The sequence below is a fragment of the Centropristis striata genome, chromosome 20, assembly GCF_030273125.1.
Source record: "Centropristis striata isolate RG_2023a ecotype Rhode Island chromosome 20, C.striata_1.0, whole genome shotgun sequence".
NCBI classification, from domain to species: domain Eukaryota; kingdom Metazoa; phylum Chordata; class Actinopteri; order Perciformes; family Serranidae; genus Centropristis; species Centropristis striata.
In genome coordinates this window covers 1054529-1082464 of record NC_081536.1, presented here as the reverse complement: position 1 = coordinate 1082464, position 27936 = coordinate 1054529, and the positions used below count along the sequence as shown (strand labels likewise).

Sequence of the window (27936 nt, the reverse complement as noted above, 5' to 3'; positions counted from 1 at the left end):
TGGAGACAGAGCTGACTTCCAAAATGATTTGGCGACCCCCAGAAATCATCTCGCGACCCCAATTGGGGTCCCAACCCCAAGGTTGAAACTCAGCAAACACAAGGAGAAGGATTTAGAGCATTAAAATAGACTTATAGTGTTGCTGAAGAGCCCTTCATAGCCATGGGATAATTAAAATTTGCTGCCTTGTCTTTTTTTTTTCCCCACTTTTTATCTTTTATTACAAGGGCTGTTAAATATTTTAATATTTGCCCTGTTTTCTTGCCTTCAATATGCTCTTGTCATAGTTTTTTTTTTACTCTTAACCAAGAATAACATATGTTAAAATGTTCTCCTGCTCTGTAGCAAGACGCCAGGAGCTGAAATAGAAGAATGCCTTTTTGGAAATGTCACAGAATTAATAAAGAAACAAGAAGTCTCATTCGGATACTTTCACAGGAGAAGAGAGAGAGCTGCTGGGACTCTGTTCTAGTCTAAACAGGGCCGGGATACGCAAACATGCAGCTTCAACAGCAAAGGTCACCGTGAGGTAATCTAAACAAACTAATATATTCACACACACACACACACACACACACACACACACACACACACACTCTTGTACTTCTATCTTTGTGAGGACCCTCATTGGAACAGTGAATTCCCTTGCAAGGTTATAATAGTTTTGGTTTTTTCATTAGTTTTAGTTTTAATTTCGTTGTGAATTTTTGTTTTCAAATTCAGTTCATTTAAATTAGTTTTTAGAGTAAGTTTGCTAGTTTTAATTAACATAACATAAACCTAATTGTAACCTTTAACCCTTAAAACAAAGTCTGAAATCTCAAAAAAGCCTTTAAAGAAGAGAGGACCGGCCGAAATGTCCTCACTTTGCAAAAATGTCCTCACTCTGTTGGTTAAAAACGTGTTCTGGTCCTCACTATGTAGGAAGTACAAGAACACACACACACACACACACACACACACACACACTCTCTTGTACTTCTATCTTTGTGAGGACCCTCATTGGAACAGTGAATTCCCTATCAAGGTTATAATAGTTTAGGATTTTTCATTAGTTTTAGTTTCAATTTCGTTGTGAATTTTTGTTTTCAAATTCAGTTCGTTTTAGTTAGTTTTTAGAGTGAGTTTGCTAGTTTTAGTTTAGTATTTTTTTTATCTTTATCTTTTTTTTTTTAACTCTCATTTTTATTTTTATTTCAGTTAACCAAAATGTTTTTTCCTATTCTAGTTTTCGGTTTTTCGTTTAGTTTTCGCAACCTTTAACCCTTAAAACAAAGTCTGAAATCTCAAAAAAAGCCTTTAAAGAAGTGAGGACCTGCAAAAATGTCCTCACTCTGTTAGTTAAAAACGTGTTCTGGTCCTCACTATGTAGGATGTACAAGAATACACACACACACGCACGCGCGCGCGCACACACACACACATTCTTGTACTTCTATCTTTGTGAGGACCCTCATTGTAACAGTGAATTCCCTATCAAGGTTATAATAGTTTGGGATTTTTCATTAGTTTTAGTTTTGTTGTGAATTTTTGTTTTCAAATTCAGTTAGTCTTGATTAGTTTTTAGAGTGAGTTTGCTAGTTTTAGTTTAGTTTTTTTTTTTTTTTTTTTAATGCTTTAGTTTTAGTTTAGTTTTTATCAGTTGTAGTGTTTTGTAATGGGGTATTTGTTGGGTGGGAGATTAAAAGAGGTCACAGTAAATTTTGCCTTTATTTCCTTTGTCTGATCCATCTTCATTATGTATGAAAAAAGTTGACAAAGACAAAAACGAAGGACATTTTCACTATAATTTTAGTTAGTTTTGTAACCACACAATACAGTTTCAGTTAATTATCATTATCATGTAACCTTTAACCCTTCAAACAAAGTTTGAAATCTCAAAAAAGCCTTAAAGAAGTGAGGACCGGCCAAAATGTCCTGACTTTGCAAAAATGCTCTCACTCTGTTGGTTAAAAACGTGTTCTGGTCCTCACTATGTAGGAAGTACAAGAACACACACACACACACACACACACACACACACACACACACACACACGGTAATATTCTGGATGCATACGGCAGACAGATTGTGTCCTCAGCACGTATTACTCATCACGTATATTGAAGCTATAAATAGTTGCAGATCATCATTATTAAACTGGTCTTCCTCCATGGAAGTCACTTCAGCATGCTGCGGGAGATATTTAGTGCAATTACATCTGTTTGGGGTTTAAAGGGGTAAATTATTAAAGAAATGTGATATCCCATGGCTGGTGTAGCAGCAGAGGCTGAACTTTTCTCTACTTTTTTCTTTGCAGACTTTTCTGTCTAATTTTTCTCTTCTATTTCCTCATAAAGAGTGGCTGGTTATGACAGTTAATTTTTCATCCTACCTAATAGGATGCATTATCAGCTCCCTGGACAAAACGTGGAGACCCCTGGGTACCCATAGAACCCATTTTCATTTAGATCTCTTGAGGTCAGAGGTCAAGAAACCCCTTTAACCTCCTGAAACCCAACACTGTAAAAACAGACCTAAGTCATTTTGTGCCTTTTTAAGTCATTTTGTGTCTTTTTTGGGTCATTTTGTCTCTTTTTTTGGTCATTTTGTGCCTTTTTTAAATAATTTTGTGTCTTTTTTTGGTCATTTTGTGCCTTTTTTAAGTCATTTTGTGCCTTTTTTTGGTCATTTTGTGTCCTTTTTTGTCATTTTGTGCCTTTTTTTTTGGTCATTTTGTTTCTTTTTTGTATGATCTGAACGACACACTGTAAAAAAATTGTTGTTTTTACGGTAAAAAAACAGCAGCTGTGGTTGCCAGAACTTTACCGTAATAAATACGGTGCAACTTTTTGTAATATTACGGTAAAATTGTATTACCACTGTTGATTTCCCGTTTAAGATGCCATTTTAGTCCATATTTTAGCGTAAAAATAAAAAGTTTTTCCATCAAAAGAAACGCTGCTCTGCCATATAATTGACCAGAAAATACTTTATAAATGCCAGATTTTACCATTAAATATTACAGTATATTTCTGTTGGAGATATGGTGTTTAGTACATTTAACAGTGAAAAAAAGTATTTTTTACAAAAAATAAATGCTAAAATGACGGCTTGTATATATATTACAGTATATTTTTGCACTACAAACATGGTGCCAGGGTATTTTACAGTGGAGTAATGTATTTTAAAAAAAAATGTAATACTAAATATTGTTTTGGCTGACATATACATTTACGATGTTTCATTGTTACTGAAACTGAATTAACTCATTTATCATTTTACGTCTTTTACTGTCATGGTTTAGCAGTTATTCACCGTAAAATCTACAGACATTTTTTACAGTGAAGCTTTAGTTTGGCAAGTATTGTTAGTTTCTCCTAAATATTTAGGATTAGTAGGACAAAAGTACAAAACTAAGCATTATTAAAAACTAAGCATTATTAAAAACTAAGCGTTATTTTACTGTAGAACACAATTAATTCACCAGTGTGTAAATCTGTTTATTTCCATACATTTACAGCCTCTTTGAAAGAACGATAGCAAAATCTATTCGTTGTCAAATGAGAACTTCCTGATTAGCAGTCGTAGCTTGTTGCTAATGCTAAAAATAGTCAAATTTGTACAGAAAAGTCAAACTACAAACATTATTAAGCACAAATAAACACGTTTTAACCATAAAATCGGATCACCTTTTGTACCTGGTCCACTTTTTTTCTGGGGATAAGCTGCTGATTGACTTTACCAAGATGCTGCCATCTGATTTTTTCACTCATTGATGTATTTTCTAGAGTGTGTACTACTGAGGACATTTCATAGTTAAGCAGAATGAAGTATAAAGGTCCAGAAAACCTAAACTGTAATGTCCACATATGAAGACGCAGCTTCTCAGGAGGTTAAAATAGCCATGACAGTTTTTCTCTTGCCAAAATATAGCTTGAGCACATTTCCCCACACTGCAAAAAAAGAAAAGTTGGGTGAACTCAAAATTTCAAGGCAACAAACTTCGATAAAATTTTAAGTTGGACAATTAAACTAAATATTTTAAGTTTTGTTTTTGAGTTTGCTCAACTCTGAATTTCTCTGGCACGATTGTAACGCCGCTATGAAATGTCAGCTAATGTTGTGACCACAATTTTGAGTTAGCATTGATACGCTAATGGCTACTCTTGTAGCTGTAACAAGCAGCGCCACTAGCATCAGTTAGCCGCTAGCGTCAGTTAGCCGCTAGCATCAGTTAGCCGCTAACTTTCGCTAATGACCGAATTTCACAACAAAGAAATGATGATTATGATTATGATTTTTTGTTTTTATTGTATTCATGCATATTTTATTTTGTGCAGGCAGTATATTTTACATTTTATTTTATTTATTTTTATCCCATTTTTAATTTATTTTATCTTATTGCATCTTACTGTTCTATTGTTTACTACATCTCTTTGCATTGTGTTATGTATTTATTGTTTGTGCAGCACTTTGGAAACCTTGTGTTTGCTAAAATTGTGCTATATAAATAAAGTGGATTGGATTAGATACATGGCACCAATATCCTCACTCGATAGCCAGAATCTAGATATTGGGGCCAGGGGCTCAATACTTTAATTCCAAAATCTTCTAAATAAAATAGAGCCAGTTTGTGAAGCACACTCGTTAGAAACTGATATGAAAACATCTTTGTTGAGAAACTGTCAGAAAATTATTTTTGGAGAGGATCATTAATTTGTGATGCATGCATAAAAATAACTTGTGCAAATGAGTTGTTTTTAGTGACCAACTGTTATCAATAATTACGTCTGAAACACTCTACCTCGAGTGCAATTTAATCACTTAAATCCCTAATAATGAAGCAAAGTGTGTGGAAAATACATCTATTAATGTGCATTAATGGACATACTTTTCAGACGCCAACATTTCCATATTAAACATAATTTTTCAAATTGGTCTTTTGTAATATCCAAACATTTTTGAGACATGAAATGTTTCATTCTGTGATAATGTTTTATTTCCACTTTTTGAATATAATTACTGACATAAATAAACTTTTACGTCTGAAACACTCTACCTCGAGTGCAATTTAATCACTTAAATCCCTAATAATGAAGCAAAGTGTGTGGAAAATACATCTATTAATGTACATAGAACATTTCCACAAATAAAATAGGTTGCAGATCATCATTATTAAACTGGTCTTCCTCCATGGAAGTCACTGCAGCATGCTGCGGGGGATATTTAGTGCAATTACATCTGTTTGGGGTTTAAAGGGGTAAATTATTAAAGAAATGTGAAATCCCATGGCTTGTGTAGCAGCAGAGGCTGAACTTTTCTCTACTTTTTTCTTTGCAGAGTTTTCTGTCTAATTTTTCTCTTCTATTTCCTCTAAAATAAAGAGAGGCTGGTTATGACAGTTCATTTTCATCCTACCTAATAGCAGCAACAGCAGCTCCCTGGACAAAAAGTGGAGACCCCTGGGTACCCATAGAACCCTTTTTCATTTAGATATCTTGAGGTCAGAGGTCAAGAAACCCCTTTAACCTCCTGAGACCCAAGCTTTAGTTTGGCAAGTATTGTTAGTTTCTCCTAAATATTTAGGATTAGTAGGACATAAGTACAAAAACTAAGCATTATTAAAAACTAAGCGTTATTTTACTGTAGAACACAATTAATTCACCAGTGGGTAAATCTTTTTATTTCCATACATTTACAGCCTCTCGTTGAAAGAACGATAGTAAAATCTATTCGTTGTCAAATGAGAACTTCCTGATTAGCAGTCGTAGCTTGTTGCTATTGCTAAAAATAGTCAAATTTGTACAGAATCTCTACAGAAACTACCAAGACCCAAGCTTTAGTTTGGCAAGTATTGTTAGTGACCTCGAGTGCAATTTAATCACTTAAGTCCCTAATAATGAAGCGAAGTGTGTGGAAAATACATCTATTAATGCAGTAGTTCTCAACCTTTTTGAGTCACGACCCCCAATTTAACATGCATGTTGTCCGTGACCCCCACTCACTGAACACAATCTCACACGCACAGTTCAGATCACACAAACTCAGTTGAAACGATGCATTTTGGACAAATAATGAAGCAGACAACAACTGAAACATCTCTCTGTCTGTGCATTTACATATTTTTTATATTTTGTTACTTTTAACAAAATGACCAAAAAATGACATCAAATTAAGCAAAAAAGGACTCAAATTGACCACAAAATGACAAAAAATTACCACAAAAAGACACAGATTGACAAAAAATGACAAAAAAAAGACACAAAATGACAAAAAAAACCCCACAAAATGACCAAAAAAGACACAAAATGACCAAATAAAGACAGAAAATGACCAAAAAAGACACAAAAAGGCCCAAAAAAATATTTCCAAGTTTTACCAACTTAAATCACTGTTTTAGGCCAAAAAATACAAGTTGGCTTTTTTGCAGTGTAGGATGCAACAGCAGCTCCCTGGACAAAAAGTGGACAAAAGTGGGGACCCATATAACCCATTTTCATTTAGATATCTTGAGGTCAGAGGTCAAGAAACCCCTTTAACCTCCTGAGACCTAAAGCTTTAGTTTGGCAAGTATTGTTAGTGACCTCGAGTGCAATTTAATCACTTAAATCCCTAATAATGAAGCGAAGTGTGTGGAGAATACATCTATTAATGTACATAGCACATTTCCACAGTGTCACCAGTGGCCTTTCTCTCACCTTTCAGAGTCTCTCAAGCATATAAAGGCTCTGACACATGGCCCTGCCTCACACTCTGGTCTGGGCTGCAGTGTGGGGGCCGGGGAGCTGACCTGCCCTGCAGGAACCATGCAGGGTTGTGCAAGGAGGCACTTATGTGCAGTGACAGGCGCGCCTGCCTGTCAGCGTTTCCCTGGCAGAGAGCTGCCAAGTCCAATGCTAACAGCCAGGCAGCCAGACGAGCTTCCTGTCTCATCCAATTCCCCCCACTCCTCTCTCAGCACCGCACCACCTGGAAGCAGCCATTGTTTCACATTCCACTGGGCCTTATTGCTTTATTCAGCACTTGATGCATATCTTTCTGGCTTTTCATTCAGGCACATGGCAGCCACGCTATCAGCCAGACCACTTAAACAAGTGGTCTAGTTCAAGTGAACACCGTGAGGACGGAGGAAGGTTCAACCTGGTCTCACAGGAATCCGTGGAATAGCCACGGAATCACTCAAATTTCTGTGAAACTGACACGGATTTGGCTACAATGCAAGTTAATGACAGTCATATCCCGTGGCTATTCCAACATACAAAGTGATTATGTACATTCACTGAGTGAATATTTAGAAAATAAAACATATATTTCTCGCTAGAAATGTGATCAAAATCCATTTTTATGCAGAAACTAAGTCAAAATATTGATTTTTTTCACTAAAAATGAGAGAACTGTCCGCCATGTTTTTTGTTCTGACCGCCGGAACCTTGAAAGTCACGTGACTTGGAACAAACCAATAGGAACAAATATCCATGGAATAGCCACGGGATAGTTGATATAGTCGAGTATATAACTTATATAATATACATTTTTTACAACACAGTTTTTAACTCTATCGAGTCTTTGGCTATTTTGTCCATTTTTGAATCCTTTTCATGTCTTTTCTTGTCTTTGTAAGTCATTTTGTGTCTTTTTTTGGTAATCTTGTGTCTGTTGTTGTGTCTTTTTTAGTTATTTTATGTCTTTTTTTGGTAATTTTGTGTCTTTTTTGGTAATTTGTGTCTTTTTTGGTCATTTTATGTCTTTTTTGTCATTTTGTGTCTTCTGTGGGTTTTTTTGGTTATTCTGTCTTCTCATTTTGTGTCTTTTTTTGGTAATTTTGTGTCTTTTTTTGTCATTTTGTGTATTTTTTTGTGTCTTGTTTGGTAATTTTGTGTCTGTTGTGTCTTTTTTAGTTATTTTGTGTCTTTTTTTGGTCATTTTATGTCTTTTTTGTCATTTTGTGTCTTCTGTGGGGTTTTTTGGTTATTCTGTCTTCTCATTTTGTGTCTTTTTTAGTTATTTTGTGTCTTTTTTTAGTAATTTGTGTCTTTTTTGGTAATTTGTGTCTTTTTTGGTCATTTTATGTCTTTTTTGGTCATTTTATGTCTTTTTTGTCATTTTGTGTCTTCTGTGGGTTTTTTTGGTTATTCTGTCTTCTCATTTTGTGTCTTTTTTAGTTATTTTGTGTCTTTTTTTGGTCATTTTGTGTCTTTTTTTGGTCATTTTGTGTCTTTTTTGGTCATTTTGTGTCTTTTTTTTTTTAGTAACAAATCACTAGGAACAAATATCCATGGAATAGCCACGGGATATGACTGTCATTAACTTGCATTGTAGCCAAATCCGTGTCAGTTTCACGGAAATTCGAGTGATTCCGTGGCTATTCCACGGATCCCTGTGAGACCAGGTTCCTGAAGGTTACCCCAGCCTGGTTGCCAGAGACGAGCGTGTTCTGGCTGAGAGCTGCAGGAGGAAACAGCATCTGTGTGTCTGCTCCCTCACAGCAAGACAGTCTGGATCCAGATCTTGGCTCTGGCCTCTTATTTTTTTTGCGTATGCAGTTTGCATGTTTTGCTTGTGTGAGTTCTCCGCGGGGACTCTGAGGTGTTAATCCCCTTCAGGCAGCAACATGCCGGCTCCGCCAGACCAGAGCTGGCAAGGTGAGACTTAGCTGTGGTGACGTGAGGGTGAAGGTGGAAAGAAAAGAGTTTCAACCATTTTATCCAATACTCTTCACATACACTACCGGTCAAAAGTTTTAGAACACCCCAATTTTTCCAGTTTTTTATTGAAATTCAAGCAGTTCAAGTCAAATGAACAGCTTGAAAGGGTCCAAAGGTAAGTGGTGAACTGCCAGAGGTAAATAAAAAAAGGTAAGCTTAACCAAAACTGGAAAATAATGTACATTTCAGAATTATACAAGTAGGCCTTTTTCAGGGAACAAGAAATGGGTTAACAACTTAACTCTATGGAGTCTTGGGCTATTTTGTCCATTTTTGAATTCTTTTCATGTCTTTGTAAGTCATTTTGTGTCTTTTTTTAGTCATTTTGTGTCTTTTTTTGATCATTTTGTGTCTTTTTTTAGTCATTTTGTGTCTTTTTTTAGTCATTTTGTGTCTTTGGTGTCTTTTTTTGGTCATTTTGTGTCTTTTTTTAGTCCTTTAGTTCAACATAAAATGTGATTTTGAATCTTTTTTTTAACTTTCAATACACTATCATCACAATAAAGAATGTTGCAAATGTGCATTAATTTCTTTTTTATGTATATTTATATATATATGCAAAATACCAACTTTTAAGGTGAAATTAAGCGTTATTTGTGTGTTTTTTTAAGGCCGACATAAATATTCAATCAATATCACTTTTAAATGTTCCAGTTGGTATTTTGCATATATATATATATACATAAAAAAAGACACTGAGCCTCCACTATATCCTTGCTCTGACTCTAGACTATAGATCCAGAAACTTAATTTCCTCATCTTTGATTGGCTACTTACAAAAAAACTAAGGGGAAATGGTCCAATGACTGAGCAAGATGGGCAATTTGGCCGCCATGTGATACAAATAAGAAGGTCAAAAACTCAAATTTTTGCTTGGGAACCATTTTTTTTGGACTCAGCACCCTTGAGATATGTAAGGTAGGCCGGTTCCTGACTTGTACCCATAAATGCTCCTCACTTCTTATAGGAGGCCTTTATTCTGAAATCCGTCTAGACTAATAAGTTTAAATAAAAATGATCCCAGTCACAATGAAGTTTTGTAAAATCCGTATCAGTGAAGACGTCTCCAGCAGCTGGTACCTGGAGGGAACTGTTGGATCACTTCAGCCCTAATATGAACAATTAATACCTCCTGAGTTTCATTCTACTCTCATCTTCTTCCCTCTCTCAGAATGAAGACATTGGTAAGTTTTTCACAGTGTGGGATACAATTTCAGGGGATCAATTTCAGACAGGAAGCAAAGGGGTCTCGCCCCTGTCATCAATTAAATCAACGGGTAGTAAATTAGACTGCAGAGTTTTTACGTGTGTGATTATCTCTGTGATTGGACAGTAATATGCTCAAGATGTCTCTGCTGCACGCTGGGATACGCTCCTTCATGTAGGATTATGAATATTATGAAAATGGAATGAAGTGAAGACAAGGCGAGGCATGATTGCTGATATAAAAACTCAAACCTACACTGCGTTTACACTTGATCCCGTGCAGTGGCGGTTCTAGACCAGTTTTACTGTGGGGGCCAAGGAGGGGCCAGTGTTTAATCAGAGGGGCACATTAGCACATGAAAAAATGGCAAAGATGATATTTAAGTATTCAAAATCTTTGAATGTCTTGGAAAAGACACAAAATGACCAAAAAAACACACAAAATGACCAAAAAAGATACAAAATGAGAAGACAGAATAACAAAAAAAAACCCCACAGAAGACATAAAAATGACCAAAAAAGAGACAAAATGACAAAAAAAGACACAAAAAAGACACAAATGACCAAAAAAAGACACAAAATGACCAAAAAAGACACAAAATGACCAAAAAAGACACAAAAAAGACACAAATGACCAAAAAAAGACACAAAATGACCAAAAAAGACACAAAATGAGAAGACAGAATAACAAAAAAAACCCCACAGAAGACATAAAAATGACAAAAAAGACACAAAAAGACCAAAAAAAGTCACAAAATTACCAAAAATGACACAAAATTACCAAAAAAGACACAAAATGACAAGACAGAATAACCACAATAAACCCCACAGAAGATATAAAAATGACAAAAAAGACACAAAATTACCAAAAAAAAAAGACACAAATGACCAAAAAAGACACAAAATTACCAAAAAAGACACAAAATGAGAAGACAATAACCAAAAAAAAATCCCACAGAAGACATAAAAATGACAAAAAAGACACAAAATGACCAAAAAAAGACACAAAAAGACACAAATGACCAAAAAAGACACAAAATGACCAAAAAAGACACAAAATGAGAAGACAGAAAAACCAAAAAAAACCCCACAGAAGACATAAAAATGACAAAAAATGACACAAAATTACCAAAAAAAGACACAAATGACTAAAAAAGACACAAAATTACCAAAAAAAACCACGTTAAGACATGAAAGGGATTAAAAAATTGACAAAACAGCCCAATAAGAATCCAGAGAGTTAAACTATTATACAATGTAACATTCTGGGTTCCTTTTGTGTACAATGAGATATTGTTTGAACAAAAAAAAAGGTTAGAATTGTTCCATTGTTCATTGTTATAAATTGATCATTTTATTATTAATTTGCCACAGGGGCCTCCAGGGGCCAAAGGGGCAGTGGCCCCTGGAGGCCAGTGTTTAGAACCGCCACTGGTCCTATCGGCACCAGAGCTGCACTGATCTGGGCTTTAAAACTGGTCTTTCCCGGGGCAGAAGTGCTGCCTGAGCAACAAATCCTCACTATCCATTGTCTCCCAGCAGGCTGAGCAGAGCTCCACAGGTTCCCAGTGCCACAGGAAACCAGGTTCCCACTAATTAACCCAACCAGCCTCCTCCATACATCCACAGAACCAAGCCTCATTCATATTCAGCAGGGCCCCCCGCCATTAGCTCTGGCGGGCAGCAGGTATCAGCGCTTTGTTTTTCTAATGGGCGCTCATTAGAGACGTTAGTACAAAATCATTATTACTGCAATAAAGCTTGATTACAAAGTGTGGCTTTTGTGCTATTTAATCAATTGATTTCAAGTGCAGGAGTTAAATCATTGTTACGAGTCATATTTTACAGAATTTACACACGTAAATACAACAAATGCAGCCGCGATAGAAGTGTTATTTTCAGCGTGACCGAAGACAAAATGTGTAATCTGAAATAGAATTGAGTGCAAAGGCAAACATCCTTATCTCCGGCTCTCTCTTTGTTTTCCCCCGTCTTGTGTTTCACTAGCTCACAGCATTGTTTAGATGATCTTTTCTAAGATACAGTGACCTTTCCCTCCAAAAAACTAGCACTCGGGACGCAGGAACGCTCACCTTCTTTCTATTTTTCTCTGCTCTTTCCCCTTTGCTGCTCCTTCTTCTTTTCCTCAGCCAGTCTCTCCAACAGGCCCTCACTAAAAACCAGTACAATGTATTACCCACCCACACACATCCAACTGTAACTCTGAAACTGTACTCCCACATACTGGATGGATTTTAAATTATGGATGCATTTTGGTTCACAGCGGGATTCCTGGCTCTGTGTATTAATTTTTGTTTCAACAAAGAAAGTCTTTGGCTGCTCAGCGAGGACGGAGATGATCTTTGTTTCCTTACTTAACCTTTAGCTCCGCCACAATGATACAAGGTCTTATACAAGCAAACACCGTCATTATGTTTAGTTTCTGGGTGCAGAGGAGGTGAACGCTGGAACAAAAACACAACCATCCCAACCATATTAAAGCTGCTGCTATATTTTGCAAGGTAATATTACCGTAATTTTCGGACTATAAGCTGCGCCTTTCCCCCCATTTTTCGATTCTGCGGCTTATATAACGGTGCGGCTAATCTATGGATTTTTACAGCTAACGGCCACTAGGTTACCTCCTAAATCTATGGATGTTACAGGTTAAAGTAAAAGTGAAACCGAGAGTGGTACGAGAGACAGAACGAGAGACAGAGCGAGAGACAGAGCGAGAGACAGAGCGACATTACGAGAGCGAGATAGTTTGTGCAAAGGAAGTTTTCATGCACAAACCCTCATTATGGAAAACAAAGGTAGAAATGCATATGATGCAGCTTTTAAGTTAAAGACAGTCAATCTGGCTGTAAAAGAAGCTTCCTCAAGCAGCCATCTCTTTCCCCACAATCCCCTCTGTGCACCAACCCTTACATATGGTAATTAAACATTAAAACACCTGCGGCTTATAGTCCAGTGCGGTTTATATATGTACACATCATTCAGTTTAGCTGCTGCCGCTTATACTCCGGTGCGCCTTATAGTGCGGAAAATACGGTACTATTTTTGTCAATGGAGTCTGGTGGCTTTGACGAAAGCATGGACCGCTTCAGTCAAACAAGGCCATCTGACAGCAAGGTAAACCATTGCAGATAGAGTAAATATAATGTAACTGTACCCACTGTACGATTTTATCCCGATACTTGAGTCACGATACAATATTATTGCGATTTTAAACATGGCGAGTATTGCAAAACAATATATTCTGATTTAACTGTTTAACTGCATTCTGTGTCCAAAATATTAAATCAAGAATTGTTTTGTCAAATAAGACAAAATTCTCAGTCTTTTCATCTCACTTCAGTCTTTTAATTTCATTTTAAAGTCAGAGGTCTTTAAACATAAAAAAGCCTAACTTTCTAGCATTATTTAGACAACTTCCCAACACGATATCCTGCCTATAGATTCCTTAGATTTTCGAGTTGCATATGATACCAGTAGCCTATCTTCAGTATATTCCTAAAAACTGCGAAAATATCACTAAATATCGATACTTGACGGCCATGAATTTATATAATATTACCACAAAATACACTGCAAAAAAGCCAACTTGTATTTTTTGGCCTAAAACAGTGATTTAAGTTGGTAAATCTTGGAAATATAAATTATTGACATTTAGGGCAATAATGTAAGGAACAACAAAGGAAGCCAGTTGTCTGCTCAAAAACAAGTTGGTGAGTTGTTGTTACTTATATCTTTAAGTTGGGGTTCACAACAAGGGACAATAGTTCTGATAACTCTTATTTCTTTGTTGGGAAATTAGATCATTAGCGAAAGCTAGCGGCTAACTGACGCTAATGCTAACTGATGTAGTGGCTAACTGACGCTAACGGCTAACTGATGCTTGCGTCCCACTGATGCTAGCGGCTAACCGACGCTAGCGGCTAACCGACGCTAGCTGCTAACTGATGCTAGCAGCGCTGCTTGTTACAGCTACAAGAGTAGCCATTAGCGTATCAATGCTAACTCAAAATTGTGGTCACAACATTAGCTGACATTTCATAGCGGCGTTACAATGGTGCCAGAGAAATTCAGAGTTGAGCAAACTCAAAAACAAAACTTAAAATATTTAGTTTAATTGTCCAACTTAAAATTTTATTGAAGTTTAATTGTTGCCTTGAAATTTTGAGTTCACCCAACTTTTCTTTTTTTTGCAGTGTATAAACACACTTCTAGTGTAAAATGTATAGCTTTAAATTGATATATACTTTTATTTTAGGTGGCTAAGATGGCTTAAAGCAGTAGTTCTCAACCTTTTTGAGTCGCGACCCCCAATTTAACATGCATGTTGTCCGCGACCCCCGCTCACTGAACACAATCTCACACGCACAGTTCAGATCACCCAAAAAAGAAACAAAATGACCAAAAAAGACTCAAAATTACCAAAAAAAGACACAAATTGACCAAAATATACACAAAATAACCAAAAAACACACAAAATGACTAAAAAAAAGACACAAAGTGATCAAAAAAAGACACAAAATTAACAAAAAAATCACAAGAAATTACCTAAAGGCACAAATTGACCACAAAATGATTAAAAAAAGGCACAAAATGACAAAAAAAGGACACAAAATTACCAAAAAAGAGACAAAATGACAAAAAAAAAAAGACACAAAATGACCAAAAAAGGCACAAAATGACCAAAAAGGCACAAAATGACCACAAAATGATAAAAAAAAGACACAAAATGACCAAAAAAAGACACAAAAAAACACAAATTGACCACAAAATGATTAAAAAAAAGACACAAATTGACCAAAAAAAGGAAACAAAATTACCAAAAAAAGACACAAAATGACCAAAAAGACTAAAACACATGAACACTTTAACACAGTGGAGACAGAGCTGACTTCCAAAATGATTTGGTGACCCCCAGAAATCATCTCACGACCCCAATTGGGGTCCCGACCCCAAGGTTGAGAACAGCTGGCTTAAATGACTATGGATAAGTACCTCATACAACCCCAATAAAAAAAAAAAAACTACCCCTTTAAGTATCAGAAACACTAAGGAAATCAGCATGCAAGGGATTTCAAAGGGACACCTTGAAGGAGCACGGCGGAGCATTTCAATCCTCCTGCAGCTAGTTTGACCATGATGCGAAGAAATAATGAGTGAGCAGTCCCCATCTGTTTACATTACTGGTATATCACAGCCACTTACTGGGGAGGGTATGAGTTGGAGGCAGTGGTAGCGTGAGAACACAGTTGCCACTTTCAATCTCCAGGCTGGTGAGGAGAATGCAGTTGGAGAATGAGAAAAACTACAACAGAGGTGCCCTTGACTCAGTTAGCAAGGCATCTAACCCCCAACTGTCCTGTGAGACATTAGCTGGCCCATAATAAGGGACTGGGAAGCTGCAATGGTGAGGATAAAGACTAAACTGGTGGTCGACCCATACAGGTTTTTTTAATGCCGATACAGATTATTTTGACATCAGTCTTAACCGATCCTGAAAGATGTCTGAAAGCTCATTTAACTGCTGTTTTGAAATTCTAGTTCACACACAAATATACTTTTTTAACATGTTCATTCTTGTTTTTAATTGTTTTTGTTATTGTCATTATAACTTGTTGATGTTATACATTTGTTTTTTCTATTATCAGTTTATTACTTTCTAATGAAATTTTAGGTGGAGGCTTTAAATAAGCCCATCTGGGTTTCAAGTTAAGTCTCAATTTAAACAAAAAAAGAAACATTTATTAACAAAAACAGTCTTATAGGGCTATTTTGTCAAGTTTTGAATCCTTTTCATGTCTGTACGTGTCTTTGTAAGTCATTTTGTGTCTTTTTTGGTCTTTTGTGTCTTTTTTTTTTGTCATTTTGTCTTTTTTTGTCATTTTGTCCTTTTTTTGTCATTTTGGGTCTTTTTTTTGGTCATTTGGGGTCTTTTTTTTGGTCTTTTGTGTCTTCTTTGGTCATTTTGTGTCTTTTTTTGTCATTTTGTGTCTTTTTTTTGGTCATTTTGTCTTTTTTTTGTCATTTTGTGTCTTTTTTTTGTCATTTTGTCTTTTTTTGTCATTTTGTCTTTTTTTGTCATTTTGTCTTTTTTTGTCATTTTGCGTCTTTTTTTTGTCTGCTTTGTTTTTACTGCACTTTCAAAATAAAAAAAAGTGATTGTGCACAAAAATGAGAAATGTCATTGTCTATACAAAAAACAAACCTGTTCTTGTTGGTGAGTCTCATTATTTAGATCAATGTATTTGTATCTTCCAAAAATGTACTTAAATTAGATGTTTAAATAAGATAAAATAAAGATTTTGAATGCTTAAATATCATCTTTGCCATTTGTTAATGTGCTAATGTGCCCCTCTGATTAAACACATACTTTACAGAGGCCAACATTTCCATATTAAACATACTTTTAAAATTGGTCTTTTGTAATATTACATTGTTTGAGACACTGAATTTTAGGTCTTCATTAAATGTAAGCCATAATTTTTATAATTAGAATACATTAAATAAATTAAGACATGAAATGTTTCATTCTGTGTGTAATGTGTTATTTCTTGAACCTCATTTGTGCTTTGAACATATACTGTTTGGTTTCACTGACTTTCCTTTTGCAAAGGAAAAACAATATTATATGATCAATCTCATAATATAATTAGCCAAATGGCATATCCATAAATGTCCTTACATTAATCTAAGACCTCTCTTTATTATCTTTGTAAATTAAACCAAACAGTATATTCAGTCTATTAAGAAATCTTCCAACTTGAAAGCTGTAAAAAACTTTGAATTCATGTAAACTTTACGTTTTGTTTTGTATGAGGGCTCCTGACAGCGTTTTGTATTGTTATTGTATTGTCTTGCATTGTGTTGCTTTAATAAAGCTTAAAAATAAATAAATAAAATAAAATGTGTTATTTCCACTTTTTGAATTTAATTACTGACACAAATAAACGTTTCTATGATATTTATGATAATTCATTGAGATGCAATAAATCTTTATATCTTTAAAAACATAACCTTCACGAAAACTGTTTTAGCTTCATAATTAGTTTTAGCTAGGTGTACCTAATAAACTGGTAACTGAAAGTCACTGCAACACCCCTGGAGGCGTATTACTCTCCTCTGGGGCCATCTGGTGGAAAAGTTTCTCAAACTTAGTTTATAGAATGATGATGTGTCAGTCCTTCTCAGGTTCAGGAACACTCTAATTCACTTTCATGTGTCTACCTCTACAGGTGTGTTTAACCCCTTTCCTCGTCGTTTATCTCAGTTCCTACAGCTGCCTGCTCATCCCTCTCCCTCATTACAGGAACCACAGGAACCACAGGAACCACGGGGGGTGATGAGTCTCACTCCCTCAGGTTCTCACTGCGACCACCATTGATCCCCATTTAATCCTCTGTTCATCCCCTCTCACTTAAATCCCCAAATTTCATCCCACTCTTACACATAAATGGTTCAGTCTACTAACTATCGCTCTCATTGTCTGATAGGACTTATTAAGTGGCAAATCTACAAGAAAAAAAGTTGCAGATTTAAGAGATTTAAAGTGGCAAATCTGCTCAAAAAAGTCGCAGACAAAGCACATTTTTTCTCGCAGATTCACCACTTTAAATCTCATAAATCTGCACATTTTTTCTCGTAGATTTGCCACTTTAATCTTGTAAACTTTTTTCTCAAAATATTAAATTTGGAATTTACAAGTATTTCAATGAGTGCCCTATTAAGGGTTAAATGCCCTGTCCAGCTACAGCTACTTAAGCCGGACACTCATTTGTCCTCCTTTTGAGAAAATAACAAAAAAGCTCCGCCTTTTGACACACTACCTTGTTAGTTTAATACTTCTTGGCTAAAAATGTGTGTCAAAAAAGCTGTGTCAAAATAAGTAACTTCAAGGGTTACATTTTCCCATCATGACCTATCAACACATGGCTAATTTGAATATTTAAATGAGCCATGTGTTGATTGCTACAGTGGCGACTGAAAGTCTGAAAATGCCAAAGCGGAAGACTTCCTTTAACCCAGAATGGGCAAGAGAACACGGGTTTGTTACAAAAAGTAAGAGGGATGAGTTTCATTTTTTTTTTGTACATTATGTCAAAGCGATGTAGATGTGAGCAGCAAAGGCAACGCAGCTATCAGAGACATGCTAGCACTGACTAGCATCGAGCTAATCTGAGTACAACTCTGCTTAAAACCGGATCATACCAAACAAATATCTGCTTCCGTGTCCCGTGTATGCAAAATGTCCTGCTTTTTGATGTGAAGGAAATGGAAAGAAATACAAGAAAGAATGGAAAAACAGGAAGTCCAGGGTTCTGGACTAGTGCATATTTATGAGAGAAACTGCAATGGTGAGCATAAAGACTACAAATACTGGCTTTTTACAAGGACTGTGTTAGTTTCATAACACAAAGTGCAGCTTTAAAAACAGCTTTTAATAACTTTTGATCCCAAAGGCTTTATGATGGTTCTGACCAAGTTTGAAGTCGATCCGGTTAAATCTGTAGGAGTTCGTTAAAGTGGCGAAAAACGGACATTCGATTCAAGATGGCCGACTTCCTGTTCATTTTTGGGTATGGCTTCTTGAGACTTTTTGGTGCGTCTTCCCATGATACATGTATGTACCAAATTTCATGTCTCTACAACAATCCTAAATTATAATCATAATAATCCAAAACTTAATTCTAGGGGGTGTTAGTGAGTGATTTTGCCACGCCCATTCCAGTGAACACTAGAATATGTAAATGTAACCGGAGATTGGCGTATATTCCAAATATGGTGAGTTTTTGAATATGATAAAGCCCCCAAAAAGTCAATTTAAATTCCAGAAGTATAATAATAAATGGACCAATTTCAATAGGGTCCTCGCACCATTAGTGCTCTGGCCCTAATTAAATCCTCCTTTATCTGAAACATCAGATCAGATGATTTTCACTCTCTCCAAGAGAAGTATGTTCTTTAAAACCCACTAATGGGAAAACACTTCTTTTTCTTTTCTTTCTTTTTTTTTAAACATGAAAGCTGGTTCAGTGATGGCCCTATGCTATGCTCTCAGCTAGCTGCTACTAATACTACCAAAGGTGCTACAGTTTGTGTTCTTTGCAACATCCCAGAATGCAAATACCTCGTTACAGAAGACATTTAGCTAAAACTTGCGAATAAGAGCTGATATCTAGACATTTTCCATGGTTTTCTTGATAATGATTTTGGTTATTATCAAGAAAACCATGGAAAATGTCTAGATATCAGCTCTTAAATTAAACTCTTATGAGCTATTTTTGTTGTTATCATTATATTTGTCCAAACAAATGTACCTTTAATTGTACCAGGCATTAAAATGAAGAAATTGAAGAAAAAGTGTGGTCTGATAATTGTTTCCATGACTTTATGTCTCTTTCCAATGTTTTAATGTTTTGTTTAAAGCACTTTTTTAAACTTGCCTTGCCATGCGTTGCCTTGTGCCATAATTGGAAGAGTTGTTATCTAACAGCCATACAGACGGTTCTATGGAACACCACAGCAGCATTATGGACAGCAACAATATGGACGGAAACAGAAGATCTCCTTGTTTTGAGAAGAAATTACACTGGTGTTCTGATGGTAAGCAATAGTTGGCTATTTCGGGAGTGCATGAGTAACACAATGACCTAATCCACACCCACATGTCAGCAGAGGCATTCATTACGGACTTCAAGAGGAGGAGATCTGTCATTTGCTAGTACACCCAGACACATGTAGCCTCAGGAGCTAATTACAGGGTTTTAACTGTGATCTTCTGTACGTTGAGTTAAACTTTCACAGCATAGCGCTCTTTTCAGCTCTTTTTTTATCCTGCAGTGGTTCAGTGTGCAATACAGTCTCTTCCAATTACCAATCCTTCTGCCCACTACCATCTGTGCTCAAGAAGAACATGAGCCGCCCAACTCGATGAAGGCCCGAGCCTCGTGAACAAATATATGTTTATCGGCAAAAATCTGCATAAAAATCTGTATCAACAATGCAAAATGTTGTGTGTCATTTGGCATTGGACCTCCAGCTCCCCAGCTAAAATATACCATTGTTCAACTGACACCAGATCGCTTTAGTGATCTGTTTTGGCTTCCTCCAGTTTAGCTTTGACATTTGTCAATCCTCTGAGATTTATTTCAAGCATCAACTGACATTGTCTGGATTCCCAGGAGGCATTTTTGCAGATAAAATAGATTAAAGGTGTGTTTTGTCCACACCTTTGGTTAAGCCCCTTTCATAGTGCGGTCCCGCAAATGTCCCGATATACTGCCGCTTTTCACCTTAGGGCGTTCATAGTGATCCTGATATTCTGCCCTTTCATAGAGCAGCCTGTGCAGCAGTGCTGCGCAGTAGCACAATGCTATCAGGCTAACAGTTAGCTCTGTAGCAGTACAGTATATGTGCTGCAGCAGGATGTGGTCACTTAGCGATCTCTGTTTGTTTACAACAAGCACCGGACACTCTATGCACAGTTAGCGATGGCGGTTTGTTTACAATCAGCGGCGGACACCACATGTACAGTTAGCATGCTGGTTTGTTTACCATAAGCCACTATGAACGGGCCATCGGGGCGAAGTGAGATATTTGACGTCTAACACACACCTCCCACTTGGTCCGACAGTCATCAAATCACAGTTGCACAACAACTGCAGCCGCCGCCGCTTATTGTAAACAAACCAGCATGCTAACTGTACATGTGGTGTCTGCCACTGATTGTAAACAAACCGCCGTCGCTAACTGTGCACAGCATTCACCGCTTATTGTAAACAAACCAGCATGCTAACTGTACATGTGGTGTCCTCCACTGATTGCACAGTTAGCAATGGCGGTTTGTTTACAATCAGTGGAGGACACCGCATGTACAGTTAGCATGCTGGTTTATTTACAATAAGCGGTGAACGCTGTGCACAGTTAGCAACAGCGGTTTGTTTACAATCAGTGGTGGACACCACATGTACAGTTAGCATGCTGGTTTGTTTACAATAAGTGGCGGTGGCTGCAGTTGTTGTGCAGCTGAACTGTTATTGGATGACTGACGGACCAAGGGGGAGGTGTGTGTTAGACGTCAAATATCTCGTTTCGCCACGATGGCCCGTTCATAGTGGTCCCGCTTCCAACAGTCCCACGAATTTTTCATGGGCGCGTACATAGTGGAGGAGAGACATTCCAGAGCCGTAGATGTCATAGCATGAAACGGCTCTATGAAAGGGGCTTCTGGGAGTTTACACAACTTGTTTATTTAGGTTCGGTCCCAAATTAACCACTGAGCCTTTTGTCTCTGATGGGAATATGATCCGACCTCAATCCAGCCCAACTACTTTTTCAGCTAAACAGCTCATGTAGCTGAGTAAGCTTTTTATTCCAAGACGTGGCAGAGCATACAAACTGTAGCAGCTTGTGTAGTAGCAGTTAGCTGGAGAATGAACAAGTATGTTTATTGGCAAGATCTGCATAAAAATCTGTATCAACAATGCAGAACGTTCTTAAAGTTTCAGGATTTTGACAGAAATTACAGGGGTCAAACAATTCAGCATCAAGCCCCAATGTGTCATTTGGCCCCTCCAGCTCCACAGCCAAAATATATATATAAATATATAAAAATACCATTGTCCAACTGACACCAGATCGCTTTAGTGATCTGTGTTGCCCTGCTGCAAACCCTGGCCCGGGCTTCCTCCAGTTTAGCTTTGACATTTGTCAATGCTCTGAGATTTATTTCAAGCATCAACTGACATTGTCTGGATTCCCAGGAGGCATTTTCGCAGATAAAATAGGCTGACTTGCTCATCACCCTTGGATGAGTGGAGGCAGCCAATCCCAGGGACGCTGACTCACTCAGGGAAGTGTTCCGTGGTCGGTCAGAAACAACAACAGACTATGAGAAGGAATTCAATCTGAGAGTGGCCTGATGATCCTCATTCAGCCTGCCACTTCTGATAAAGCACCTTTGCTTTTCACAGCGTGGAGATCTCCCCCGCTGCAGCAGCCTCCTCATCACCAGCACGGAAGATAAAGCTAATTCTGCTCCCACCCATTCAACACTACTGTAATTCTTATCATGCTTTTCCCATCAAGCCTTCCCCTCGTTCTAACAATGAGTCTGATCTTCTCCATGTAAAGTAATTGCTCTGCAGTTCATCGCAGAGGGAGCGCTCCGAAATGCCGACTTAATCAAAACAAATGCACCAACTTTACTTTACTCTCCCTTCTTGGGTGGAAGCCTTCGCAAAGCCGAGGCTGTTCTCTCCAGTCTCGCAGGCATCCTGCAAAACTGCAATATACACATACATTATGGATGAATTACTTCATCAAATAAAAAGCAGGGCATCTTGTAATGAACTGTGAGGATACTCTTAATCTTTGATGAGGCCTATCTGATGAATAGTTTAATGAGAAAAACTATGGGAAGGCCTGCTGGGTGCTGACAAAGATATCACAGCTCTGATGAGTAAAGTGCGGAAAAATGTTTAGAGATTTTTTTATGATCTTGTAGTGTGTTATTAAATGGAATCAATCTTGTCAACAATATTCAGTAATACATCGTGTGTAATCCCACCTTCACCACGTCTTGGGTTATGCAGTGTGTAAGCTGTACTCCAGGGCAAAGCATGTAATACATATTAACTAAGGTATACGTACACTAGGGGGATGGGATTTTCTTCGAGGAGGTCAACTAAGATATCTCATGTTTATTTCCCCAAACTACAGCTGGTGTGCGCCGTTCTACATAACTTGGAACACCTTGCTCTGTCTGGCACAACAGCGTGTTATTGGTGGATCTGCCAGTGTTTTTCCTGCCATCACAAATATGTATTCAGCGCTGCAGAACTCTGGGTTTAGTATTTGGACCTTCTGTGATGTGCTGTCGGCTGCCAAGCGCTGAAGTGATTCCACACCATGCTGCCGCTAGCGAGCTGATAATAATGCATTCAACTTAAAGCTGTTTTCCCACAGGGGCGTCCTATGTTTGCTCGCATCAGAGGTCGAAGCATTATACAGTTAGATGTGTCAGTACTGGTTATGGTGCTCCCCGCCGCAGCAGCAGGAGATCGCCGGCACGCATGCAGTGAACACACAACAGGGAGCTCGCTTTGTGGCCGGATACACAGCAGAGCAGCAGAAAAGCTGCAACAAAATGCTATAGTTTACAGACAATCAGGAGAAGTTAGATGTAGTTGGGGGAAAGTCAACTGCAGTCATGGAAAAAACTATTAGACCAAACTTGTTTTCTTCAATTTCTTGTTCATTTAATGCCTGGTGCAACTTTGTTTGGACAGATATGATGATAAGAACAAAAAATAGCTGATAAGAGTTTAATTTAAGAGCTGATATGTAGCCATATCTGATATGTATGCTTGTGTGGTGAATCTGCAGTGAACCATAGAGGCCTTGTTTTGCTAACATGCCGAATATTTATATAGTCATGGAAAAAACCATTAGACCAAACTTATTTTCTTCAATTTCTTGTTCATTTAATGCAGGGGTGGGCAATTAATTTCCCCAAGGGGCCACATGACCAATACCACGCAGGTTGCAGGGGCCGGAGCAAAACTCTGAACTAAATTCTGCTCAATATTAATTTAATCGCTTTATAAAATATAGTAAATTATCTGGTTTTGAGCTGCTACTGATAGGAACACATGTTATGATAAGACTGTTAATGTGGAGTAAATCAAATATAGCAGTAAAAAGTAGTAATTACTCCAATCACTATATCACTTTAACATTTATTTTAAACACAACTGTAAATGACCTTTAGTAAGCTTCCTATTTGTGTTTTTTGTATTATATAGCTTGTTTTTCATGTTTGTACATTTTCAAGGTGTTTTACAATGTTGTGATGCTTTTATTTTGAAAAGGTGCCGTCCTGTGTAAAACGGGTGCTTTCATTTTGAAAGGTAGTGACAGGAAATAACTGGTAGATCGCTTAAATGAAAAAACGAACGGTAAATAATAACGAGTGCGTCGTAATTCATATAAAGTTGATATAAAGTATCAAAAGGCTTCTATAGTGGCTGACTGACAGGACACAAGGTTTGTTGAAGTTTATTTCATTTCAGTTTATTATACATTTTTCCTTTTTTTTTTTTTTTCAAAATAAAAGCACTGTGGTTATATTGATTTCTAATTTCTTGGTAACCTCATGCGGGCCGGACAAGGACAGCCAACGGGCCGGATGTGGCCCGCGGGCCGCCTAATGTAAAAAAAACCCATTAGACCAAATTTATTTTCTTCAATTTCTTGTTCATTTAATGCCTGGTGCAACTTTGTTTGGACAGATATGATGATAAGAACAAAAAATAGCTGATAAGAGTTTAATTTAAGAGCTGATATGTAGCCATTTCCCATGGTTTTCTTGATAATGATTTTGGTTATTATCAAGAAAACCATGGGAAATAGCTAGTTATCAGCTCTTAAAATAAACTCTTAGGAGCCATTTTTTTGTTGTTATCATTATTTCTCTCCAAACAATTACTTGCTAGGCAGCGCACACATGCACAAAATGATAGCTAATCTTTTTTTTTTTACTTGCATCTAAACCAGACAAATCCTGTTGCAGCGACAGAGGTTCTTTTAGCAGAGCCGGAATGTGTTTCTATGCGGATACCTGGGATGCAAGTTCCTAATTTTTCACATCTGAATACTAACAGACATGTATCGAAGAGGAAATCTAAAGTTTAGATAACTGTGGAGCTGTGAGCAGGAGGCTATACTACCTTAGTCTAAAACTGCAGCTAACATCTCAGCCAGTGTTGCCAACTCCTTAGTAAGGAAAGTAGCTATTGGCTGTCATCGCCTAATTTGCATAATTTATAGTTTAAATAGACCATTTATAAATGATAAACAGATAGTTTATTAATGTTTAATCATCATTTATAAACCGTAGATAGGCCATTTAGAATGGTGAATAGAAAATGTAATAATGTTGAACTATATTTTATAAATGCCAAATAGATTACTTTACCATAAACAAACATAATTATTAGTTTATTAATAGCTTTACACTCATAACATTTTTAACACCATATTAAGTATGTTAATGATTTTGAAATGATTCATATACCTTTAAGAAATTGCTTGAAAACATTTAAAGATTAAATATGTATAGAATTTTGTAAATGGTTAATAATAATTGGTTTATAAACCATCTATAAACATGACTTAGTTGGTTATTGTAAAGTGTTACCATAAAATGTATTATTATTATTATTATTATCAAAAAACGAAACTATTACAACCTCGGAACCGACCCCCAGTGTGCATTAAAACTAAAACGATTGGCCTAAAAACCTTTTTTTTTTAAATAGGCCTTTTATTAAATGCATCGTTGTGCTTTGGCCTTTTAACCCATTTTTAATCTTGTTCTACTCTGTAGCACCTTGGGATTGCTTTTAACAATGAATAGTGCTTTACAAATAAAATGTAATATTATTATTATCAAAAAAAACAAAACTATTATAACCTCGGAACTGACCCCCAGTGTGCATTAAAACTAAAACAAATGGCCTAAAAACCTTTTTCTTTAAAAGGCCTTTTATTAAATGCATCGTTGTGCTTTGGCCTTTTGACCTGTTTTTAATCTTGTTGTACTCTGTAGCACCTTGGGATTGCTTTTAACAATGAAAAGTGCTTTACAAATAAAATATATTATTAAAAAAACAAACTTATAACCTTGGAACTGACCCCCAGCGTGCACGACTTGTCTATTCCAGCAGCGCGCGCCGAGGATTAGCATCATTTGTTTGTGAAGTACGTGCGAATGACAAATCAGTGAAGCGTAACTGTGAGATCTGCAGATCAGAAATGGAAAGAGGATCAGACTGACACACACATTTCTGGAAAGTCATTTAGCCGCGGCGGATGACCTCGAACTGGAACTTCCACAGTATCGAGCTACCTCATCTGCATAAGTAATTCAAGTTGTCGCCTCACATGCTGGTCATTGATCGTAACCTGATCACAGGGATCAGACGGCGTAGGCCGAGGTGGTTTCACTCATTTATCACTGCAGAAGTTTGAAACTTGCCAAGTCATTCTTTTAATAAAGTGTTCCAGCCAGGCATATCTACAACTTCTCTCATTAGGGATCGCTTTACAAGTCTTTAAGTCTGTCCAAAATGATTTGAACCCACATTAACATGGGTGGAAAAGGTTTTTCCTTGCTCACATCTGCGGTTTCTAGTTCACGTTTTGGATTAAAATGTGTTCAAAAGTTTATCTGACGTCAATATGGGGGTCAAGTGTATTTTTACAGCATGGCTTTCCACACTTGAAAAGACTTGATGCAACTCAGGATTTCACTCTTTCACTCTTTTTATTTGCAGTTAGTGCAGGTGAAAAACCTTTAAAACACAAGAATAAACTATTGTAACAACAAAAAACCAACCAAACCAACAAAAAAGGTACATGTAAGTAAAGGCAAGTATGTTTAACAGGTAAAGGTAAGTATATTTTTTAACAGATAAAGGTAAATATATTTTAAACATACATTAACCAATAATCCACTAAATATTTAACTTAAATAAATTAGGGTAAATAGGTAAATTAGCCATTGAAGAAACAAATGTAGTTCTACATTTAACCCACTTCACTTTTAACCTAAATTAACATGCAGGTTTTAGACATGTCATGTACTTTTCACACAGTTTTACTTATTTTAAATTAAATCAAGCATTATTTTTATAGCCGATATAAATATTCATAATTCATATAAAGTTGATATAAAGTACGAAAAAGGCTTCCATAGTGGCTGACAGGAACAAGGTTTTTTAAAGTTTATTTTCTTCTCTCATATATATTAGTGGCTATATTTGTTGTCTAAACTATAGTAAAAGTGCTTGTTAGCTCAAGTGCATCTTGGATCCAGACCCGTGTTGTTTATTCTCTACAAAATGATTTTAATGTTCCAAAAATGAGCTATTGAATCTGTGTGTTTCCTTTTCATTTCTGCAGCTCACAAGCCTTCAGCTACCTGTGTTAGCGCTCTGAATACAGTTGTTTTTTGTGTCTTCTGGTTTTCTAGATTAACCAAATTGCTTCCAATTACTTTTCCCTCGATAGACTAATTAATTAAGCAACTATGAGATTCAGCTGTACAAATATAGCAATGTATTCTCAAAATGACCGTTTCTGGGACACAAACTGAGCTCGGCATGGTTTGCGGAGAGGAAGAACACAGTTAGTGTCTGAGCTCGCTGGCACCTCGGAGGCAAATAAAATCAGTGCCCAACTTTGAGCAACATCCTTGTAATTTCCTACTCGCGGGGCGAACTAGATCGTAAGGGAAGTGTTTATCTATAATAACAATCTCCAGCTCCATTTCCTCGTGCCGAGCCTCTGCCTCACTGTCGGCAGCGCTCCAGAGTCTGACTGGGGGAGACGGGGAGGATGTGAAGCGTCAGAGCTCCACGCCGCCGTCCTGCGCTCTGTCATTTGGTGGTAAAAGGACTAACACAGAGGTAAAAATACATCTAAATAATGTTGAAATTGAAAGGGTATATGAAACAAAGTTTTTGGGAGTAATAATAGATGATAAAATGTGTTGGAAGCCTAACCTAAAATATATAAAACAGAAATTATCCAAGTCTATTTCTATCCTTTACAACAGCGGTTCTCAACCTTGGGGTCGGGACCCCAATTGGGGTCGTGAGATGATTTCTGGGGGTCACCAAATCATTTTGGAAGTCAGCTCTGTCTCCACTGTGTTAAAGTGTTCATGTGTTATGTGTTTTAGTCTTTTTGGTCACTTAATGTATTTTTTGGGTCATTTTGTGTTTCTCTTTTTGGTCATTTTGTGTCTTTTTTTGGTAATTTTGCGTCTTTTTTGATCATTTTGTGGTCATTTTGTTTTGTTTTTTTTGGTCATTTTGTGTCTTTTATTGGTCATTTTGTTTCTTTTTTTGGGTCATTTTGTGTCTTTTTTTTTATCATTTTGTGTCTTTTTTTTTATCATTTTGTGGTCAATTTGTCTCTTTTTGGTCATTTTGTTTCCTTTTTTTGGTCATTTTGTGTCTTT

At 36.8% G+C, this 27936-nt stretch overlaps 1 protein-coding gene across 3 annotated transcripts in view; it reads right to left on the bottom strand.

The window, feature by feature from the left end:
* Positions 1–27936, bottom strand: part of hs3st1l1 (heparan sulfate (glucosamine) 3-O-sulfotransferase 1-like1) — an 81446-nt gene that overhangs the window by 2850 nt on the left and 50660 nt on the right. The window contains exon 1 of one of the 3 annotated variants that reach the window (XM_059358894.1): positions 11987–12197. The exons of the other annotated variants lie outside the window; for them this stretch is intronic. The gene's annotated coding sequence lies outside the window, so the exon portion shown is untranslated. Of the gene's footprint in view, positions 1–11986; positions 12198–27936 lie in introns of those variants that run through there. 3 annotated transcript variants of the gene reach the window in all.